This window comes from Hyla sarda, chromosome 5, assembly GCF_029499605.1.
Source record: "Hyla sarda isolate aHylSar1 chromosome 5, aHylSar1.hap1, whole genome shotgun sequence".
NCBI classification, from domain to species: Eukaryota; Metazoa; Chordata; class Amphibia; order Anura; family Hylidae; genus Hyla; species Hyla sarda.
The window spans coordinates 231,072,512-231,092,389 of record NC_079193.1 but is presented as its reverse complement, the minus strand read 5'-3'; the positions used below and the strand labels follow the sequence as shown (position 1 = coordinate 231,092,389).

The 19,878-nt window shown below is 40.7% G+C and overlaps 1 protein-coding gene and 1 long non-coding RNA gene across 2 annotated transcripts in view; one reads left to right on the top strand and one right to left on the bottom strand.

Annotated features, from left to right (window-relative positions):
- CDKAL1 (CDK5 regulatory subunit associated protein 1 like 1) overlaps positions 1-19,878 on the bottom strand; it is a 1,066,055-nt gene that overhangs the window by 92,211 nt on the left and 953,966 nt on the right.
- Positions 4,201-11,592, top strand: LOC130273856 (uncharacterized). Its single transcript, XR_008844143.1, has 3 exons — positions 4,201-5,205; positions 5,924-6,217; positions 11,510-11,592. It is a non-coding gene; the product is annotated as an uncharacterized LOC130273856 (long non-coding RNA).

The window sequence follows — 19,878 nt, the reverse complement described above, 5'->3', positions numbered from 1 at the left end:
CAATCAAGGCTGGAGATTGCAGGAGAAGAGAGGTCTCTGCAGTCAGACCCAAACATAGATATTCCCAACCTGGGAATATGAGAGAACTAGTGTTCATGGGCAAACCCCTTAAATGATCGCCAATCGACACTTGTATCAGACCGCGATCTGTGTAAAGCATCTCAGATAGTTTTGGTCTTTATGTGTCTGGCATTTATGTTTATTTACACATGAACATATATGGTGGCTCAATGGTTACATAGTTGCTTTAACCCCTTAAAGACAATGGACGTAAATGTATGTCATGGTGATGTGGTACTTAACGCACCATGACGTACATTTACGCGCCGACATGATCGCGAGCACCGGAGCGGTGCTTGCGTCATACCCGGCAGGTCCCGGCTGCTATCGGCAGCCAGGGACAAGCCAGTAATGGCGGACATCCGCGATCGCGCGGCTTCGGCTGTCTCCCGGGGTCTTCTGCTCTGGTCTGAGATCGAGCAGACCAGAGCAGAAGATCACCGATAATACTGAGCAGTGCTGTGTCCTATACATAGCACTGCACGTAAAATAAAAAAGTAAAAAAATTTGAAAAATCCCCTCCCCCAATAAAAAAGTAAAACGTCCGTTTTTCCCATTTTACCCCCAAAAAAGCATAAACAATTATTTATACACATATTCGGTATCGCCGTGTGCGATATTAAAATATATTGTTAATCATCCTGTACGGTGAACGATGTAAACGTAAAAAAAAAAAAAATTGTCCAAAATTGCTGCTTTTTTGTCACATTTTATTCCAAAAAAAATGTATAAAAAAATGTATAAAAAGTAAAACATAAGCAAAAGTGATACTGATAAAAACTACAGATCATGGCGCAAAAAATGAGCCCTCAAATCTCCCCATATACGGAAAAATTTGTAAGTTATAGGTAGTCAAATAGGGCAATTTCAAAACCACATTCATTGACCCACAGAATAAAGAAAACATGTAATTTATACCGGAAAGTGTACAGCATGAAAACAAAACCTTCCAAAATTTGCTAAATTGCGGTTTTCTTTTCAATTTTCCCACATAAATAATATTTGTTTGGTTGCGCCGTACATTTTATGGTAAAATAAGTGATGTAATTACAAAGTACAATTGGTGACGCAAAAAACAAGCCCTCCTATGGGTCTGAGGATGGAAATATAAGAGTTATGATTTTTAGAAGGCGAGGAGGAAAAAATGAAAATGCTAAAATAAAATTGGTCTGGTTCTTAAGGCCTAAATGGGCCTGGTCCTTAAGGGGTTAAAGAACTAGGGTTCACAATTTAAACCAAACAAAGGGCAACACAGAGTTATGTGTTCACCCCAGGTATTCATAATTCCTTCTACAATTCAACCTGACTGGTTACTGAATTCCTACTCAATTGTACAATATATGTGTATATATGAGACAGGTCAATTAGATTGTGAGCCAAACTGGGGACAAAGACTTAAGTGATGGATGGTAATCTCTATAAAGCACTGTGGAATCTCCTAGCACTACATCTACACATTCAACCATTAGGCATTTATTTTACAGCATTGGAGGATATGGAGCTTTGCTAAATCTTTGCAAAGGAAAAAAAATATTTAAAAAAATATATATATTTCTAGAAGTGCATCTAACTTAAGAGTTCCGTATAAAACAAACTCTGTGACCTCCTGGTAGATCATAAAGAAACCACTTGGCACCGAGCAGATCTAAAGCTAAGCACTCCCTGAGGTCACAAGGAGAAGCCCAATCTTTTAAAAAATCTCTATATATATTTCTCCAAATCATGCTAGAGTTATGAATGAGACCGCAAAAAACAACTCTGAATTAGTGGGCAAATTAGAGCCTGACAAATTTGAAAGATTAAAAGCAAAAGTAGAGAAACCTGACCTCACATTACTGAGGTGATAGGACTGAAGGGTGTGCAAAGATTTTAAACGGGGTTCCTGACCCTTAGGTTAATTGGAAATTCCAACCCAGTAGAGAAGTTCACACAAGTGTGCAACACCTGTGTGCAGATGATCACATGAAATGGCTGGATTTCTAACTGGAACATTATTCCTTATGGGGTATTTTTTTACAGCATACATAAAAAAATGGTCACAATTCATTTCAACTTGAAATTAGCAGTTGCTTTCAATCATTTGGTTCTTCTTTCTTAGTATATAGTTTTATTCTGTATTTTTAGTGATTGTCTTCTTGAAAAACAAGTCTAATTGCCTTTTTGCAAAAAAAAAGTGTTATCTTACTGCTGTACATTATATTCAGTGCAAAATGAGATTGGTGTGGACCTAAAACGGCAAAGCATTGCTTCATGCCACATTGGTTAAGTGGTTTCCATAGTTCCTGTTATTTTTAGAGAAAACATTTGGTCATGTTGTACACAGCACATTAACAACATCAGTCTCTGGTCTCAGCTTGACCCAGAATACATTTTCCTATCTCTGATATACAGACATGGTTGTCCAGCAGCAAGCCCATACAAGCACACAAAAACATACATATCCCATGAAGAGAATTCTCCTGACTGGATTGGAAACCAGAATATCAGTGTTATAAAAACAAAAGTGTTAAAGGGAATCCATCATCACTTTCATACTACCTGGACCAGGTATCATCAGGGTGGTCCCTAGTAGCTTATCCCTACCCCACAAGCTTTGATTGATAGATCTCTCCCTATACCAAAACAGGGAAAAATGAAGAAAAGCTTCTAGGGACCACCCCAATGACTCTGGTTTCCGACAGCTCATTGTGTTGCTCAAAAATAATGACTATATTGCCCAATATAAAGAAAAACTTGAGGGCATCCTGTCTACCTATCCAGAATTTGCCGCCATAACACCCTGCCACAGCAAAGTTCAAGTAAACCAAACTAAGGCCCATTTCACTATGTCGGTATGCTTTGGCAAATTTGGCCGTCAAACTCCCTTTTTTGTTTTTTGCTATTTGCTGGCCGTAATTTTGCCGGAGCAAAACCCATTGTACTCTATAGCCGCCGTTATTTTCGGAAAAAAAAGCCGGAGGAAAAAAAGGTGCAAGCACAATTATTTCTCTGTCTTTTCTCGATCCTAAAATAACGGACTTCACACTGCCGGAGACAGCCGGCAGTGTGAATGTAGCCTTAGATACCCATAAGGTTTTATGGTAACAAATACAATGCATTAAAATGCAGCTGCATTACAACATCTGCATCCGGCCTTACAAGCAGAGATGTTTAAATAGAAGAACAGGGGAGTGGTGAACAAACTGTCTGGCATACTGTCAGCTCTACAGCAGACATATGTTGCAACATATTAAAAAAATTCTTTACTTGTAAAGCATTAGAGATGAGCGAAGTTATAGTGATTCGATTTGTCACAAACTTCTCGGCTCGGCATTTGCTGACTTTCGCCTGCATAAATGAGCTCAGCTTTCAGGGGCCCCAGTGGACTGTTAAAGGTGGATATAGTCTTAAGGGAAAGCCTCCTAGGACTGTATCCACCTTTTCCAGCCCACCTGAAAGCTGAACTAATTTATGCAGGCTAAAGTCTGCAACTGCCGAGCCGTGGTCAACCGCATTTTTGCCTACGGTCGGGAAACCGCATATGGCGGAAAACGCAGCCGACCGGAGGCTGCGGTTCACTCCAGTCGGCTCATAGACATGCATTAAATACGGTTCCCGAATACGGCTGAGTGCGGGCGCTGCGATTAAGCCCCGCCTCCTCCTCCCAGCCATATTCGGGAACAGTAAGTACAAAACGTGGTGTGAAAGCACCCTAACTGAGATAACCTCAGTATATATATCTAAAAAAGTGCTGTTAATGCACCTTCTAAATATAAAAATGAGGGTTCACAAAAGGTAAACCTCCACAGAAAGAAACTAAATCAAATTTGTTGGCAAGGAGCACTACAGTACACACAGGTTCTAGCACTTGGACGGGAATTTGACTCCAAGCTTTTCTTAAGACAAGAACTAATGCAATTAGAAGTTCTGATGGATCCTATAAATAACCTGATAATCTGGGCTGCTCTCTTTTCCAGACGTTTACAGCATGTTGTTCTCAGACATCAACACTGAACACAATACAGAAAGGGAATATAGAAAATAAGCAGTTGATGACTAAAGATTTTTTTCATTCTTGTCCTTGTTTGATCTTTCTGTTATGGAACAAACAATGTCTGCACTGAGAAGAAAATCTGTACACTTTCAACTGAGCTGAACTCTGTGTATTCATTACAGAACAGACCATGTGACTGCAGTCAAAGCACTGAGTCACCGTGCTGCTAAAGTATCATGCAGCACAATGTCAAGTATTAAACTCTTTTCAGATCATCCAGTAACATTTTCTACATGAGAATATTTTGTGAAAAGACACGCTGATTCATAATGAATCATGTGACTGAATGTGCAGTATCAGGGTGCCATCTCCTACCATCCTATGAGTGTGTCACAATAAACAGAGAGGCATTAAGTCATGGTTTCAAACTTGCTTGATGTAGAAATACCAACTTCCATTGTTTTCTGTGAAATTGTGTCAAACAGGAAAATTGAATCCGCAGGAAAATCATAAAGAGGCACTGGTTTTGGCCATGTCATAGGGTGAAGTGTTCCCCCTTAACCCCTTAAGGACACAGCACAGTAGGCAAGACAGCGGTTTCAAAGAACAGGCCTTGCCATGGACGACAAAAGAAGTTAAGTGCACATGCTCAGCTTCAAGTCCAGAGGTTGCCTTTGGGAGACAGACGTAAGAGTGCTGCCAGCAGTGCTGCAGAGGTTAAAGGGGTGGGCCAATCTGTCAGTGCTCAGACCATACACCTCATACTCCATCAAATTGGTCTGCATGGCTGTCATCCCAGAAGGATGCCTCTTAAAGGAATACTATATTGTCCTAACAGTGGCATATGGCTCTGTATGGCAACAGTTTAACGGATGAGTCATGAGCTCTTCAATAGCTTTCATGATGTATCTGTTTAATTGATTCCAATATAGCCTATGAGAGATTGATGTGTTAAAAAGATAACAAACAGTGGCATTCCACTCATCTGTTTAACAAGTACACCATGAAAAAGCTTGCCATGTATCCAGTGAACGACTCCTATATTAATCTATGTGTAACTGAAGCTGGTGCTATAAAAGGGCCCTGCCATTTCTTAAAGGTCTATGAAATGCAATCCGATCAGTTTCTCCCTGTGTAGCATTATTCATGTATCACTGCTTTGGGTTAGCTAGGTAAGTATTTATGCTCATACAAGCACAATGGCAAAACCTGTTTGTCTCCCAGATCATCTTATATTCTGCCTGGTGCACTCATTATATTCTAATATCTTTCTTATGCAGAGATGACAGATATACATTTTACTTTAATAGACAACCTTTATTAATGATTGTGTTTGACAAGCACATTTATCATGTACCTGCTTTATTATTCAAAACCTTGTTTCTGCAGGCCCATCACGCACATGTATGATTAAAAATGCACTTCCCTATTAAAACACAGAAATAATGATAAAAATGCATCAGCTTCACAGTAAACACAGCATATTTCATGTCTAATTGCAGGTTAACCAACGTATTCCTATTAAAACATGTGGGACATGGCTATTCCTAACTCCCTTGGTGTTTTATCTTGCCATAATTAAGCCTTTATTTGGTTAGTTGGAAAATGGTTGTTAACACAATGCCATCTACTTAGCACAAGCCGGTTTATCACAGATGGCCGTCCAAATATTAAATTGAATCCTGGAAGATGGACATTACCATGAGGCAAAAAACTCTGCAAGGCAGGGAATGCAAAAAATCCTATACAAGAAGAGCGAAATCTATAAACTGTATGCCAAATTACCATATTTGTGGAGTAAACATTTCTTTAGTGGCAAACAATACATGGTTTTTATTTTATTCATTTATGTATTTATTTATTTATTTTTTTACTGTTTTCCCTTCGGAGGCAAAATCTACCTTTTCAGCAGGCAGGGAAGATTAAGGAAAAGAAAAACAAATGAGGGTCCATAGCAAATCCAGTGCCTTTCCACAGATAATTCTGCCCGAGGCATCAAGTCAATGGAACAGACTGCTCTCTACAGAAATAACTCACAAGCGCTGTAATACACTGGTGTGTCAACTGCTATTAAAGACAAATGGCTCTCTCAGCAATAACAATATCCTGTTTTCAGAACATTGCTCCAACTATGAAGTGAGGAATAATTATAAACAGCCAGTAATGAAGTTTTCCTCCCATTAGGTAATTCCATGCATTTGCTTTACAGCAAGCTCAAAATGCTGTGCAGAGGGAATGTGCCATGAGCTGAAACTGAAATGCATCTTCCTTTATATATAATGAAGCTACTGTAGGAGAGGCGTTTACATATTCTATCCGCTAGACAATGATGGAAGTGTGCTACAAATGGCATTGTCAATTAGGTGACTACTGAAGGATGCTATATGACATGTTCTGTTATTGGCAAACACAATACAATATTCTCAACTCCAAGAAAGGCTCATTTCTGCACACAATTCTTACAATTAGATATGTAGGAATGGCTGAACAGAACTCATTTTTTTTTTTTTTTTAAGTAAGGCTTTTAATATTGGTATAAGCACCCCTTTACCAGCTTCCCCCAAGCCATATATATATATATATATATATATATATATATATATATATATATATATATATATAGTAAGTTTGAGTAGCCATATTAGTCCAATGATGCAGATGCAAATCCTAAAATGTTGCAGTATCTTGTAATACCTTTTTTATTGGGCTAACAGAATTTTGTAGAGACAAGCTTTCGGGATTCCTCCCTTTACCAAGTCTTTGGATTTGCTTTGGACTTGATAAAGGGAGGAATCCCGAAAGTTTGTCTCTACAAAATTCTGTTAGCCCAATAAAAAAAGGTATTACATGATACTGCAACATTTTATGATTTGCATATATATATATATATATATATATATATATATACACATACACACACACACACACTGCTCAAAAAAATGAAGGGAACACTTAAACAACACAATGTAACTCCAAGTCAATCACACTTCTGTGAAATCACACTGTCCACTCAGGAAGCAACACTGATTGACAATCAATGTCACATGCTGTTGTGCAAATGTTCATGCTGTTGAACAGACAACAGGTGGAAATTATAGGCAATTAGCAAGACACCCCCCCAATAAAGGAGTGGTTCTGCAGGTGGTGACAACGGACCACTTCTCCGTTCCTATGCTTTCTGGCTGATGTTTTGGTCCCTTTTCTAATTCTGGCAGTGCTTTCACTCTAGTGGTAGCATGAGATGGAGTCTACAACACTCACAAGTGGCTCAGGTAGTGCAGCTCATCCAGGATGGCACATCAATGTGAGCATTGGCAAGAAGGTTTGCTGTGTCTGTCAGCATAGTGTCCAGAGCATGGAGGTGCTACCAGGAGACAGGACAGTATGTCAGGAGACAATGAGGAGGTCAACAACCCAGCAGCAAGACTGCTACCTCTGCCTTTGTGCAAGGAGGAGCACTGCCAGAGCCCTGCAAAATGACCTCCTGCAGGCCACAAATGTGCATGTGTCCACGCAAACGGTCAGAAACTAACTCCATGAGGGTTGTATGAGGGCCCGAAGACCACAGGTGGGGGTTGTGCTTACAGCCCAACATCGTGCAGGATGTTTGGCATTTGACAGAGAACACCAAGATTGGCAAATTTGCCAATGGCGGCGCCCTGTGCTCTTCACAGATGAAAGCAGGTTCACACTGAGCACATGTGACAGACATGACAGAGTCTCTAGATGCCGTGGAGAACGTTCTGCTACCTGTAACATCCTCCAGCATGACCGGTTTGAAGGGGGGTCAGTAATGGTGTGGGATGACATTTCTTTGGGGGCTGCACAGCCCTCCATGTGCTTGCCAGAGGTAGCTTGACTGCCATTAGGTACCGAGATGAGATCCTCAGATCCCTTGTGAGACCATATGCTGGTGCGGTTGGCCCTGGGTTCCTCCTAATGCAAGACAATGCTAGACCTCATGTGGCTGGAGTGTGTCAGCAGTTCCTGCAAGAGGAAGGCATTGATGCTATGGACTGGCCCGCCCGTTCCCCAGACCTAAATCAGATTGAGCACATCTGGGACATTCCTGTCTCGCTCCATCCACCAAGGCCAGATTGCACCACAAGCTGTCCAGGAGTTGGTGGATGTTTTAGTCCAGGTCTGGAAGGACATTCCTCAGGAGACCATCTGCCAGCTCATCAGGAGCATGCCCAGGTGTCGTAGGGAGGTCATACGGGTGTGTGGAGACCACACACACTACAGAGTTTCATTTTGACTTGTTTTAAGGACATTACATAAAAGTTGGATCAGCCTGTAGTGTGGTTTTCTACTTTGATTTTGAGTGTGACTCCATATCCAGACCTCCATGGGTTGATAGATTTGATTTCCATTGATATTTTTTGTGTGATTTTGTAAAGACGAAAGTACTTCATACGATTAGTTCATTTAGATCTAGGATGTGTTATCTTAGTGTTCCTTTTATTTTTTTGAGCATTTTTTTTATACTGGTAACACTAACAGTAAACACACAGCCTTTGATCTCAACCTGTCTCACTTAACTTTGGAATTGTACTTGGAGATCATACATTACATCTAACAGATGGGGTAGTATTACCAGGCTAGGATGAGACTTGTATAAGAGACTACAGGCACCCAGAATTGGCTTGACTCGTGCCCCTAATGGACATAACTGAACTAAGCAAGTGACAACAACTGAATTATCTATGCTGAATTGAATAGGTGAGTATTGTTTTTATTTTTTTTAATTTAGAACAAGTAAAAAAGGGTTCCTCTCCTATATTTCCATCCACAGACCCATATGAGGGCTTGTTTTAAGCAGACCCAATTGTACAGTATTTTGTAATGGCACCTAGAGCTGGGCGGTATACTGGTTCATAACGAATACCGAAATTTTTTTCCTGCACGATATAAACTTTTCCCATACCGCAATACCAGTTGGGCCCCTCCCCCCTCGAATGAATTAATTATCAGCCGCAGTGCGCTTTGCCCGGGCTGCAAAAATAAACCAAATAAACTTTATCTCACCTTCCTACGTTCCCCCGTTGCTCCGGTAACGGCTTCACGCTGGGGATGGGAATGTCACAGTGCCGTCACCCTATCACCGGCCGCAGCGATGTCCCGCCTCGGTCAGTGATAGGCTGAGAGCATTGTCATGTAAGGAGCCGGATGGCTAGTGAAAGGCTGACGTCTCTGTGACGTTCTCATCCCCAGTGTGAGGCCATTACCAGAGCAACAGGGGGGACGTAGTAAGGTGAGATAAAGTTTATTTAGTTTATTTTTGCAGCCCGGGCACAGGAATATGCAGTACAGTACAGATTTCCAGCGCTGGTGGCCCGCAACTCACAGGAGGTTGAGGAGCGCAGCGCTTGCGGGAAACATGATTAGTTCCCCGATGTGGGGGACATTGCAGCGCTGGGCTGATAAACCAGGGGAGAGTTTTAGAGAAGCAGTGCCCACGGGTCACATGATTAGGGGTGGGGGAGGGAAATACCGTAAAATACAGTGGAACCGCCATAACTTACAAAAATACTGTGATACACATTTTTGGTCATACCACCCAGCTCTAATGGCACCTTTTATTTTAGTATAAAATGTAAGGCACAGCAAAAAAAAGATGGGGTGGGGGAGTTGGATATTTATAAGAAAAACAACTTTTCGGGAGTTACTTTTCTGGGCAGTGCACTTTATGGTAAAACTCACACAGTAGCCCTGATTTATGAAAATGTGTGTGAGAAAAACTGGAGAGACTTTACACACAGCAACCAATCACAGCTCCGATTTCACTTTAGCAGAGGTCATGAGTACAGAAAAGCGGAGCTTTGGTTGCTGTGCGCCAAATCTCTCCAGTTTTTCTCACACATTTTCATAAATAAGAGCCAGTATCTTTATTCTGTGAATCAATATGACAAACCGTACACATTTTTCCATATTTTTTCTATTATTGTACAACTTTTTTTTAAGTATACTTTTATAACAAAATTAGTATGCTTAAAATTGCCCTATTCTGCCCCATATAACTTTTATTTTTCCATATATGGAGCAGTAAGATACAATGTGATCAAAAACCAACAATTGTGGACTTTGGTATTGGTTTTGTGTTTATCCTATAAACCATATGGGATCAATGCTGTAATATTTAAATAGTTCTGACAATTCCGCAAACACATCAATACCAAATATGTTTATATTTATTTTTTTATTTGTAGAATGGAAAAAGGGGGTTATTTAAATGTATTAGATGAGGGTTTTGTTGTTTTACATTGTTTGTGGGCACTATTACATGCAATTGTTCGATTGCATTCACTAACTAGTGCTATGCTATTGCATAGCACTATTCAGTGATATAGGCTCTAAGTTACTCCAGTCTGTCTGAAGGAGACTGCATTAGGGGAGCAACCATCCTGCAGCACAGAGGTACAGGAGGGGACCTGGGATACCATTTCACGCTGCAGTGGCATGATGAGACCACTGGGCTAACCGGCACATTTGTAAATTAAACCTTTAGATGCCATGATTGGTATTGATCACAGCATCTAAAGGGTTAACCAAAGACATCAGCATGATCGCTGATGTCCACCGTTAGTGGCAAGTCCCTGCTGTTACTCACCGTCTATGCTTCTGCACTCGCTTATAGGGTAGTGTCACATGGAATGGATCCGCAGCATATTTTATGCTGTGGAACCGCTGATGACAGACCCTACAGTGTGCCCTTAGCATGGGCAGTGTACTTGCAAGCATTGCGGCTGCTCTCGGTCTAGCTCATGGAGAAGGAGGAGCGACTGCGATGTCGCAAGTACACTGCGTATGTGCTTGTAGACTCGCATGCTGCGGACAGGCAGGCACAGCTGTAGGCACACTGTAGGGTCCGTCATCATCGGATATGCAGCGTAAAATATGCTGCAGATACGTTCTGTGTGACCCTACCCATAGAATCTAAACCAGTGGTCTTCAAACTGTGGCCCTCCAGATGTTACAAAACTACAATTCCCAGCATGCCAGGACAGCTGTTGGCTGTCTGGGCATGCTGGGAGTTGTAGTTTTGAACATCTGGAGGGCCACAGTTTGAAGACTGCTGATCTTAACACTGAAGGACATAAATGTATGCCATGGAGCACTATGTACTAGGCAGCTATGATGTATATTTACATCCTGTGTCCTCTAGGGAAAAAGGGGTTGGGTTTTCCAGTGGAAAAAAGTGATGCATATTGCTATAATATATGCAATGACTGATAGTTGGGCGATTACAGTTTGACTGCGGACAACCTCACAATTGCTAAAATAATGGAGGAGCTAAGATAAGATGTCTGCACAGAGAGATGGCGGTGGTCCCAGCAGGGGGACCCCTGCAATCAGACATCCTTTGGATAAGGGATAAGATGTCTAAAGCCGGAAAACCCCTTTAATTTAGTAGGTGGATTATGTGGGGCACTCATATCAATATATATCTAAAGTGCCATGTTTTCCTCTCTTCAGACACTGATCAGTATCATCAAGACAAGCACAAAATCTAGACTGATACCTTATAGTCAGCATCTTTATGACAGACACAGGACTTTACTAACGGTAGGATTACTTTAACATATTTAACCAGAAAAAGGCTGTACATATGGTGAAAAAGCATGAAAAAAACAAATGTAGTGGCCTATGCACTTTTCTACTGACTAAATGCTTATATAGAGGGGTAAGATAAATCAAAGTACATTTTCTGTATGGATTATTACTTCTACTTTCCAACTTAAAGAAATATGACAACTAGATCTGTAGAATCTATAAGCCTATATAACTGCTTCTGTATTCTTCCTCATTTATCAGTGGTAATAATGCATACAGATTACATTGAGACACATACAGAATGGGACATTGAACATGAAACGGTGCACACATTAAGACTGATAAAACTCATTTCTGAGGTTTCTTTAATCATAATTTAGAATCTGCAGCTTAAATCAATATAAGGAACAAACGTAATCAAAACAGCCTACACCAAAAATATGATGCGCCAGAAAAGACACCACATTTTAAGTATGTTTTAGACACTTTGAGGCCATTAGTAACAAATAGGTGTGGCTCACAAGAAAAGGGGAGCAGCACAGCTAAAAAGAAGAGTGCCTTAAATGTGCCAAAAAAATACACCTATTTTGTTGCAATTTTTTTTGGGAAAAAGTAAGCCATCTAATTAGAAAGTTCAAACTTAGAGTAGCCTAAAAATGAGCAGGATTTTAAATGGTCACTGTAAAAAATCTGGCACATTCTTAGACTGTCTAGTCTAAGTTTACACGGTCTAAGAATTAGACTGTTTTAAATTATCTCACCCAAAGTTTTCTATTGTATGGTTTCCCTGTTTTATTTAACCTTTCTACTGACATTTACATAGCAGGTTTTTAAGGTTTTCAAGTGACCCTGGAGGAAACACAACATTGAACAGGTGATGGGTGAATGCAGGTTATTCAGCCCAGATCACGAGCTGTGGTAGGATATAGCACAAAGAATCAAGCAGCACTCTAAATTCAATGAAACAAATCTTGTAAGATTTATTAACATGTTTAGCAATGTGTCGACTGCCCACTGCAGTCTTCATCAAGCATAGTAATAGTGATACAAAGCATACCTTATAAGCATGCTTGTAACGCTGGCAGTTGACAGCCGTCAGCATGCAGTGCATCCTGCGATGAGATATAGAGTGAAAACCAGGGGAACACTTAGACTCTTCTCCCAAGTTTGGTCCTACACCAAACTGGTATTACACACAAGACATTTAAGAAATCAATTACAGCTTAAAATACAATTAATCATAAAAAAATACATAAAACAGTTAAAGGGTAACTCTCCCACCATCCTTTTTTTTTTTTCTGTCCCTGCCTATTGCCCATCTATCCCTAACCCCCTATTACTATCTTAAAAATGTCTTTTTGTCTGCCTGGTAGTGTGCTCACTTACCAGGCAGACTTCCCCAGCAGGCACAACGTCACTGATGCCTGCTGGTGCCGATACTTCCACCCTTAGTTCACCTATACAGGGTGCCTCCAGCTGTTTCACCACTACAACTCCCAGCTTGCCCTGACATCTATTGGCTGGTTTTAGTGGTGAAACAACTGGAGGCACCCGGTGTTGAAAACAATAGTTTTGCTAGGGCCTCGGCGCTACCCCCAACCCTGCTCTCCCCCCCCCCTGTTAAAAACAATAGTCTTGTTAGGGCCACAGCGCTAAGCCCCCCCCGCCCCCAAAAGCCATACCCAGTGCAGAGCTACCCCTAACCCCCCCCCTTCCCCCGCAAATGCCATACCCAAGTGCAGAGCAGCAGCGGCGCGTATGTGCCGGGAGGCGGGGTCGGCGTGTGAGGCCAGGGAGCGTATGAGCGCTCAATGCTCGCTCCCGCCTTTCTGCTTTACAGGCAGGGAGCGAGCGCAGGCTGAATGAATTAGGACCAATTGCCCGGCCGGCATCGGTCCGAATTCAAGTGTGACGTCACGCCAGCCTGCAGCCGGCCACTAGGAGGGAGACCCCCTAGTGGACAGTTTTCAAACTTAAAATAAACTATTTTAATGATAAAAAATAAAATAATGGATGTATATTAGGGATATGTTGTAATACATAAGTACTACAACATATAAAAAAAAAAAAGTTTGATGACAGTGCCCATTTAAAGTTATCAATATTGCTGGTCCAATGTGAATAAAATGTTCTGATGTCTGTTTAACTTCTCCATTACTTTGTTCAGGTGGATATGTTAAAAACATACATAACCTAACACCTTATACATAGTTAAACACATGTACATATAAAAATTACATGATATAATGAACGGAGGAAAGGAGGGCATGAGCTATATGGTTCAAAATGGAGAACGGCGTGGGATGCCATCTGAGGCTGTTCCGGCATCACATCGGTATGCTAGCCTGTGCACATGATATCTTTTTGCTATATATATATATATATAATAGATATAAAAAAAAATAGATAAGTTATCTTGGGAATACAGGGAATCAGCTTTTGGCACCTTGGTAAAGAGCTGTTGGGAGAAGACTGGAATGGAGTGTGATTCACAGGCTGAGAACGCGTTGATGTAAGCAGTGATGTACTAAACAGTCTTGGTGATCGTGGTTTTAGCCTTCAACATGAATTAATACAGCTGATCTTGACCAACAATGCTCATAGGCTGTGTGTCACGCACTGTTAAAGAATGAGGAATACAAAATCCTACTAGTCAAAAGACCACACATCTTATGCTGTTTAGTCATCTTCAAGGCATATCAGTGTCTGGACTGAAGATCCCAGATACATGGTAAAATCAAAGCTGGGGCTAAGAAACGTTGTCAAGTCAATAGCGGAATCTGACAGCAGTTAAAGCTATGGTACAAGAAATAAGAATGTGCCAGCACCCTTCAGTCTGCTTGTTTCAACATTTTCACAGCTGTAACACTTCAGAAACATTTGTTTTTCATCTCTGGAGCTTGCGTTGCAGCTTATGAGGTGCACATCAGGGAAGAAGGTTTAAACAGTATAAATATTTAAATCTAAGAGGTGGTACATTGAAATGGAGCTCGGAAACTCACCATGTAAGCACATTTCCTGCTAATTCAGGACATGGCTGTCTATTTATTTGCTCAGCAACAAGGAGGAGGATTATGAAAGAAGATTTTGGCAAGAGTGTGCATTCTCCACTCTGGTAGAGCGTAGTGTGGAGCAGATGGCTTTTTATTCTCTGCCAGGGCACCATTAAACATTTCGTACAGGCAGATGAAATAGAGGGACAGAATCTGAAAACCATACTCATGATTAACAGCAAAAACATCTGCACTGGTATGGTGTGCTTCACAGGATCAGATTTCATAATAGGAGAACCTGCCCAAGGTGAATCTCAGGAAGTAACACCAAGTGTGGCAAGGATTTGTGTCACTGCTGTCAAAGCATCTCCAGAGAGTAATGCTGACGCCGTATTCCAGATGTACCATTTCCTTTTGCAAAGCAGCCCTGATCACATCCAAATCTACTCAGAACTAGGCTGTATTACTGCAACAGCTTTAGTCAACAGTCTAATAAACCAAAGAATGAAATGGTAAAGAAATATTACCATTTCAACAGGCAATAAAACTTAGGATACAAATGATATAATAACGTGCCTCATGATCGAGAAATGGAAAAATCTGCTGTAGCTATATAACCCCTGTGAAAACAGAATATATACTTAACGGTTGGCAGAGGCAATCTTGCTTTTTACATTCCACTGGTCACATTTAAATTGAGCTTTATTAAGACCACCATGGAAACATCACAATTTGGGCAACCACATATACTGACCTGAAAACCAAAATGGCCTATTTAAAGCTTTAGCTAGTCTGCATAGAAAAAGGGACGCAGGCACAGCAGGTAAAAGGGATATGGAAAAATAGCTGACTTTCAGCCATTAAAGGGGTAACCTGCTGGAAAACATTATTATAATATTTTAACTCAACTGGTTCCAGAAAAGTAAAAGGATTTGTAAAGGACTTCTATTTAAAAATCTTAATCCTTCCAGTACTGGAATGCTCCATAGCTGCTGTATGCTCCACAGAAGTTATTTTCTTTTTGAATTTCTTTTCTGTATGATCACAGTGCTCTCTGCTGACACCTCTGTCCATGTCAGGAACTGTCTGGAGTAGGAGCAAATCCCCATAGCAAATCGATCCTGCTCTGGACAGTTCCTGACATGGACAGAGGTGTCAGCAGCACTGTGGTCAGACTGAAAAGAATTCTAAAAGAAACCAACTTCCTCTGGAGCATACAGCAGCTGATAAGTATTGGAAGGATTAATATTTTTAAATAGAAGTAATTTACAAATCTGTTTAACTTTCTGGCATCAGTTGATTTAAATCAAGACTAGTCTGACTGACACAGCATCTTAAAGCCAAATATCAGCTGAATTTAAAGTTTGATTTTCAAGATGGCGCACAGCGGGCAATTTTTGTAAACATTTTAAAAATAATGCACACACTGAATGATAAATTTGGTCCTATTTAGACGATCTCTCAGACATTTTGCTAATGCTACTTCTTGCAGTATATCTTTAGTACATTTAGCATATTTTATTTCTAAAAACTTTTGAAGTAGTCATGGAAAGATGCTGAAGTAAAGGTTTAGTGCACTATTCATATTGGGGCATTTGCATCATCTTTGTTGCACATTTTTCTTAGTAAATTGGCCTCACTGTTTTAAAGGAGAGTTAGTATGGGGCTGATAAGAAGCACTGTGATGAGGAGTGGAAACATTAGCAGTAGTAATGGCATACCAGCTTTTAAAAGCCAGGGGGCATATAAGTCTGCTTTATGAAGGCTAATGGATCACCAGGTCAAGTTAAAGGGGTACTCCGGTGGAATGTTTTTTTTCTTTTTTTATCAACTGGTGCCAGAAAGTTAAACAGATTTTTAATTACTTCTATTAAAAAATCTTAATCCTTCCAGTACTTATTAGCTGCTGAATACTACAGAGGAAGTTCTGTTCTTTTTGGAATACAGTGTTCTCTGCCTACATCATGACCACAGTGCTCTCTGCTGACATCTCTGTCCATTTTAGGAACTGTCCAGAGCAACATATGTTTTCTATGGGGATTTTCTCCTACTCTGGACAGTTCTTAAAATGGACAGAGGTGTCAGTAGAGAGCACTGTGGTCATGAGGTCAGTGTCTGTGTTCCAAAAAGAAAAGAATTTCCTCTGTATTATTCAGCAGCTAATACATACTGGAAGGATAAAGATTTTTTAATAGAAGTAATTTACAAATCTGTTTAACTTTTTGGCACATGTTCATAAAAAAAAAAAAAAAGTTTTCCACCGGAGTACTCTTTTAAATTGAAGGTTAAAACCACATAGGATGTAAATGCTAAGGATTTTCATCAGCACCAAGTCTTCACATGTATTTGGTGCATATTTTGGTGCATATTTGCTGAAGGATTGCCACACTGGGTTTGAGAGTAGGATGTGTTAAATGGGTTATCCAGGAAAAAACTTTTATATATATATATATATATATATATATATATATATATATATATATATATATATCAACTGGCTCCAGAAAGTTAAACAGATTTGTAAATTACTTCTATTAAAAAATCTAAATCCTTTCAGTACTTATGAGCTTCTGAAGTTAAGGTTGTTCTTTTCTGTCTACGTGCTCTCTGATGACATGTGTCTCGGGAACTGCCCAGTTTAGAAGCAAATTCCCATAGCAAACCTCTTCAAAACTGGGCGGTTCCCAAGACGTGTCATCAGAGAGCACTTTGACAGAAAAAACAACCTTAACGTCAGAAGCTCATAAGTAATGAAAGGATTAAGATTTTTTAACCCCTTAACCCCTTAAGGACTCAGCCCATTTTGGCCTTAAGGACTCAGACAATTTAATTTTTACGTTTTCATTTTTTCCTCCTCGCCTTCTAAAAATCATAACTTTTATATTTTCATCCACAGACTAGTATGAGGGCTTGTTTTTTGCGCGACCAGTTGTCCTTTGTAATGACATAACTCATTATATCATAAAATGTATGGCGCAACCAAAAAACACTATTTTTGTGGGGAAATTAAAATGAAAAACGCAATTTTGCTAGTTTTGGAAGGTTTCGTTTTCACGCCGTACAATTTATGGTAAAAATGATGTGTGTTCTTTTTTCTGAGGGTCAATACGATTAAAATGATACTCATTATTACATACTGTTATATTATTGTTGCGCTTAAAAAAAATCCCAAACTTTTTAACCAAATTAGTACGTTTATAATCCCTTTATTTTGATGACCTCTAACTTTATTTTTCCGTATAAGCGGCGGTATGGGGGCTCATTTTTTGCGCCATTATCTGTACTTTTTTTTTATACCACATTTGCATATAAAAAACTTTTAATACATTTTTTATAATTTTTTTTTAAATAAAATGTATTAAAAAGTAGGAATTTTGGACTATTAAAAAGTAGGAATTTTTTTTTTTCGTTCACGCCGTCACCGTACGGGATCATTAACATTTTATTTTAATAGTTCAGACATTTACGCACGCGGCGATACCAAATATGTCTATAAAAAATTTTTTTTACGAGGGTATTTTTTTTTTACACTTGAATAGTCCCCATAGGGGACTATTCATAGCAATACCATGATTGCTAATACTGATCTGTTCTATGTATAGGACATAGAACAGATCAGTGTTATCGGCTATCTTCTGCTCTGGTCTGCTCGATCACAGACCAGAGCAGGAGACGCCGGGAGCCGGACGGAGGAAGGAGAGGAGACCTCCGTGCGGCGTTATGAATGATCGGATCCCCGCAGCAGCGCTGCGGGCGATCCGATCAGTCATTCAAATCGCGCACTGCCGCAGATGCCGGGATCTGTATTGATCCCGGCACCTGAGGGGTTAATGGCGGACGCCCGCGAGATCACGGGAGTCGGCCATTGCCGGCGGGTCCCTGGCTGCGATCAGCAGCCGGGATCAGCCGCGCATGACACGGGCATCGCTCCGATGCCCGCGGTTATGCACAGGACGTAAATGTACGTCCTGGTGCGTTAAGTACCACCTCACCAGGATGTACATTTACGTCCTGCGTCCTTAAGGGGTTAAGGACGCAGCCCTTTTTCGCAATTCTGACCACCGTCGCTTTATGAATTAATAACGCGAAAACGCTTTTACCGAATATTCAGAGATTTTTTTTTTGTGACATATTCTACTTTATGTTGGTGGTAAATTTTCGGCGTTACTTGCATCCTTTTTTTGTGAAAAATCCCCAAATTTCATGACATTTTTGAAAATTTAGCATTTTTCTAACTTTGAAGCTCTCTGCTTGTAAGGAAAATGGATATTCCCAATAAATTTTATTTTTATTCACAAATACAATATGTCCACTTTATGTTGGCATCATAAAATGGACATATTTTTGCTTTTTTGAAAAAATTTGAGGGCTTCAAAGTAGAGCAGCAATTTTCAAATATTTCATGAAAATTGCTAAATCTGAAGGGGCAGATGTTACAGAACTACAACTCCCAGCATGCCTGGGCAGTCCAGGCATGCTGAGAGTTGTAGTTTGGCAACATCTGGAGGGCTACCGTTTGGGCACCCCTGTAACAGTGGTCTCCAAACTGTGACCCTCCAGATGTTGCAAAACTACAACTCCCAGCATGCCCCCCCACCGTAGTTTCCCTACCTGAGCCAGGATCCAGCAGTCCCCAGCGAAGATCAGGGGGGTCGCCAGGCATCTTCTCCTCCAGGTACCGGCTTCCATCTTCTGTCCATGTTCCCCTCGACATCCAGTGGTTGGCAGAACCGGGGTTGCCATGGCAACCCACTGTCCTGCTCTGCCATTGGTCAGAATCAGTTCTGACCAATGGCAGGGGATAGGAGGAGATTGCAGCACTGCGACTTCACTCCTATCCCTCAGGATGATCAGGGCTGTCCCTGACCGCTCCGATCATCGCTATTTTCTGGGTGATCGGGTCACCAGAGACCCGATCAACCCGGAATAGCAGAAAATCACATGGGGGGGGGTTGGGGGTCTCAGGACCCCCCTGGGCGATGTGTCGGGATGCCTGCTGAAAGATTTCAGCAGGCATTCCGGTCCGGTCCACAACCGGCAAGTGGTGGGGACCGGAATTCCCACAGGCGTATGCACGTCCTTAAGGACTCGGGATGCAGGGCGTATGCATACACCCAGCGTCCTGAACAGGTTAGTAATTTACAAATCTGTTTAACTTTCTGTAGCCAGTTGATATATAAAAAAGTTTTTTCCTGAATAACCCCTTTAATGCATTACAGAAAAGTAAACAATAACAAGGCTGTAGTTTTGTTGTGGATCCATACTGTTTCTTCAACAAATTCAGATTTGACATAAGCA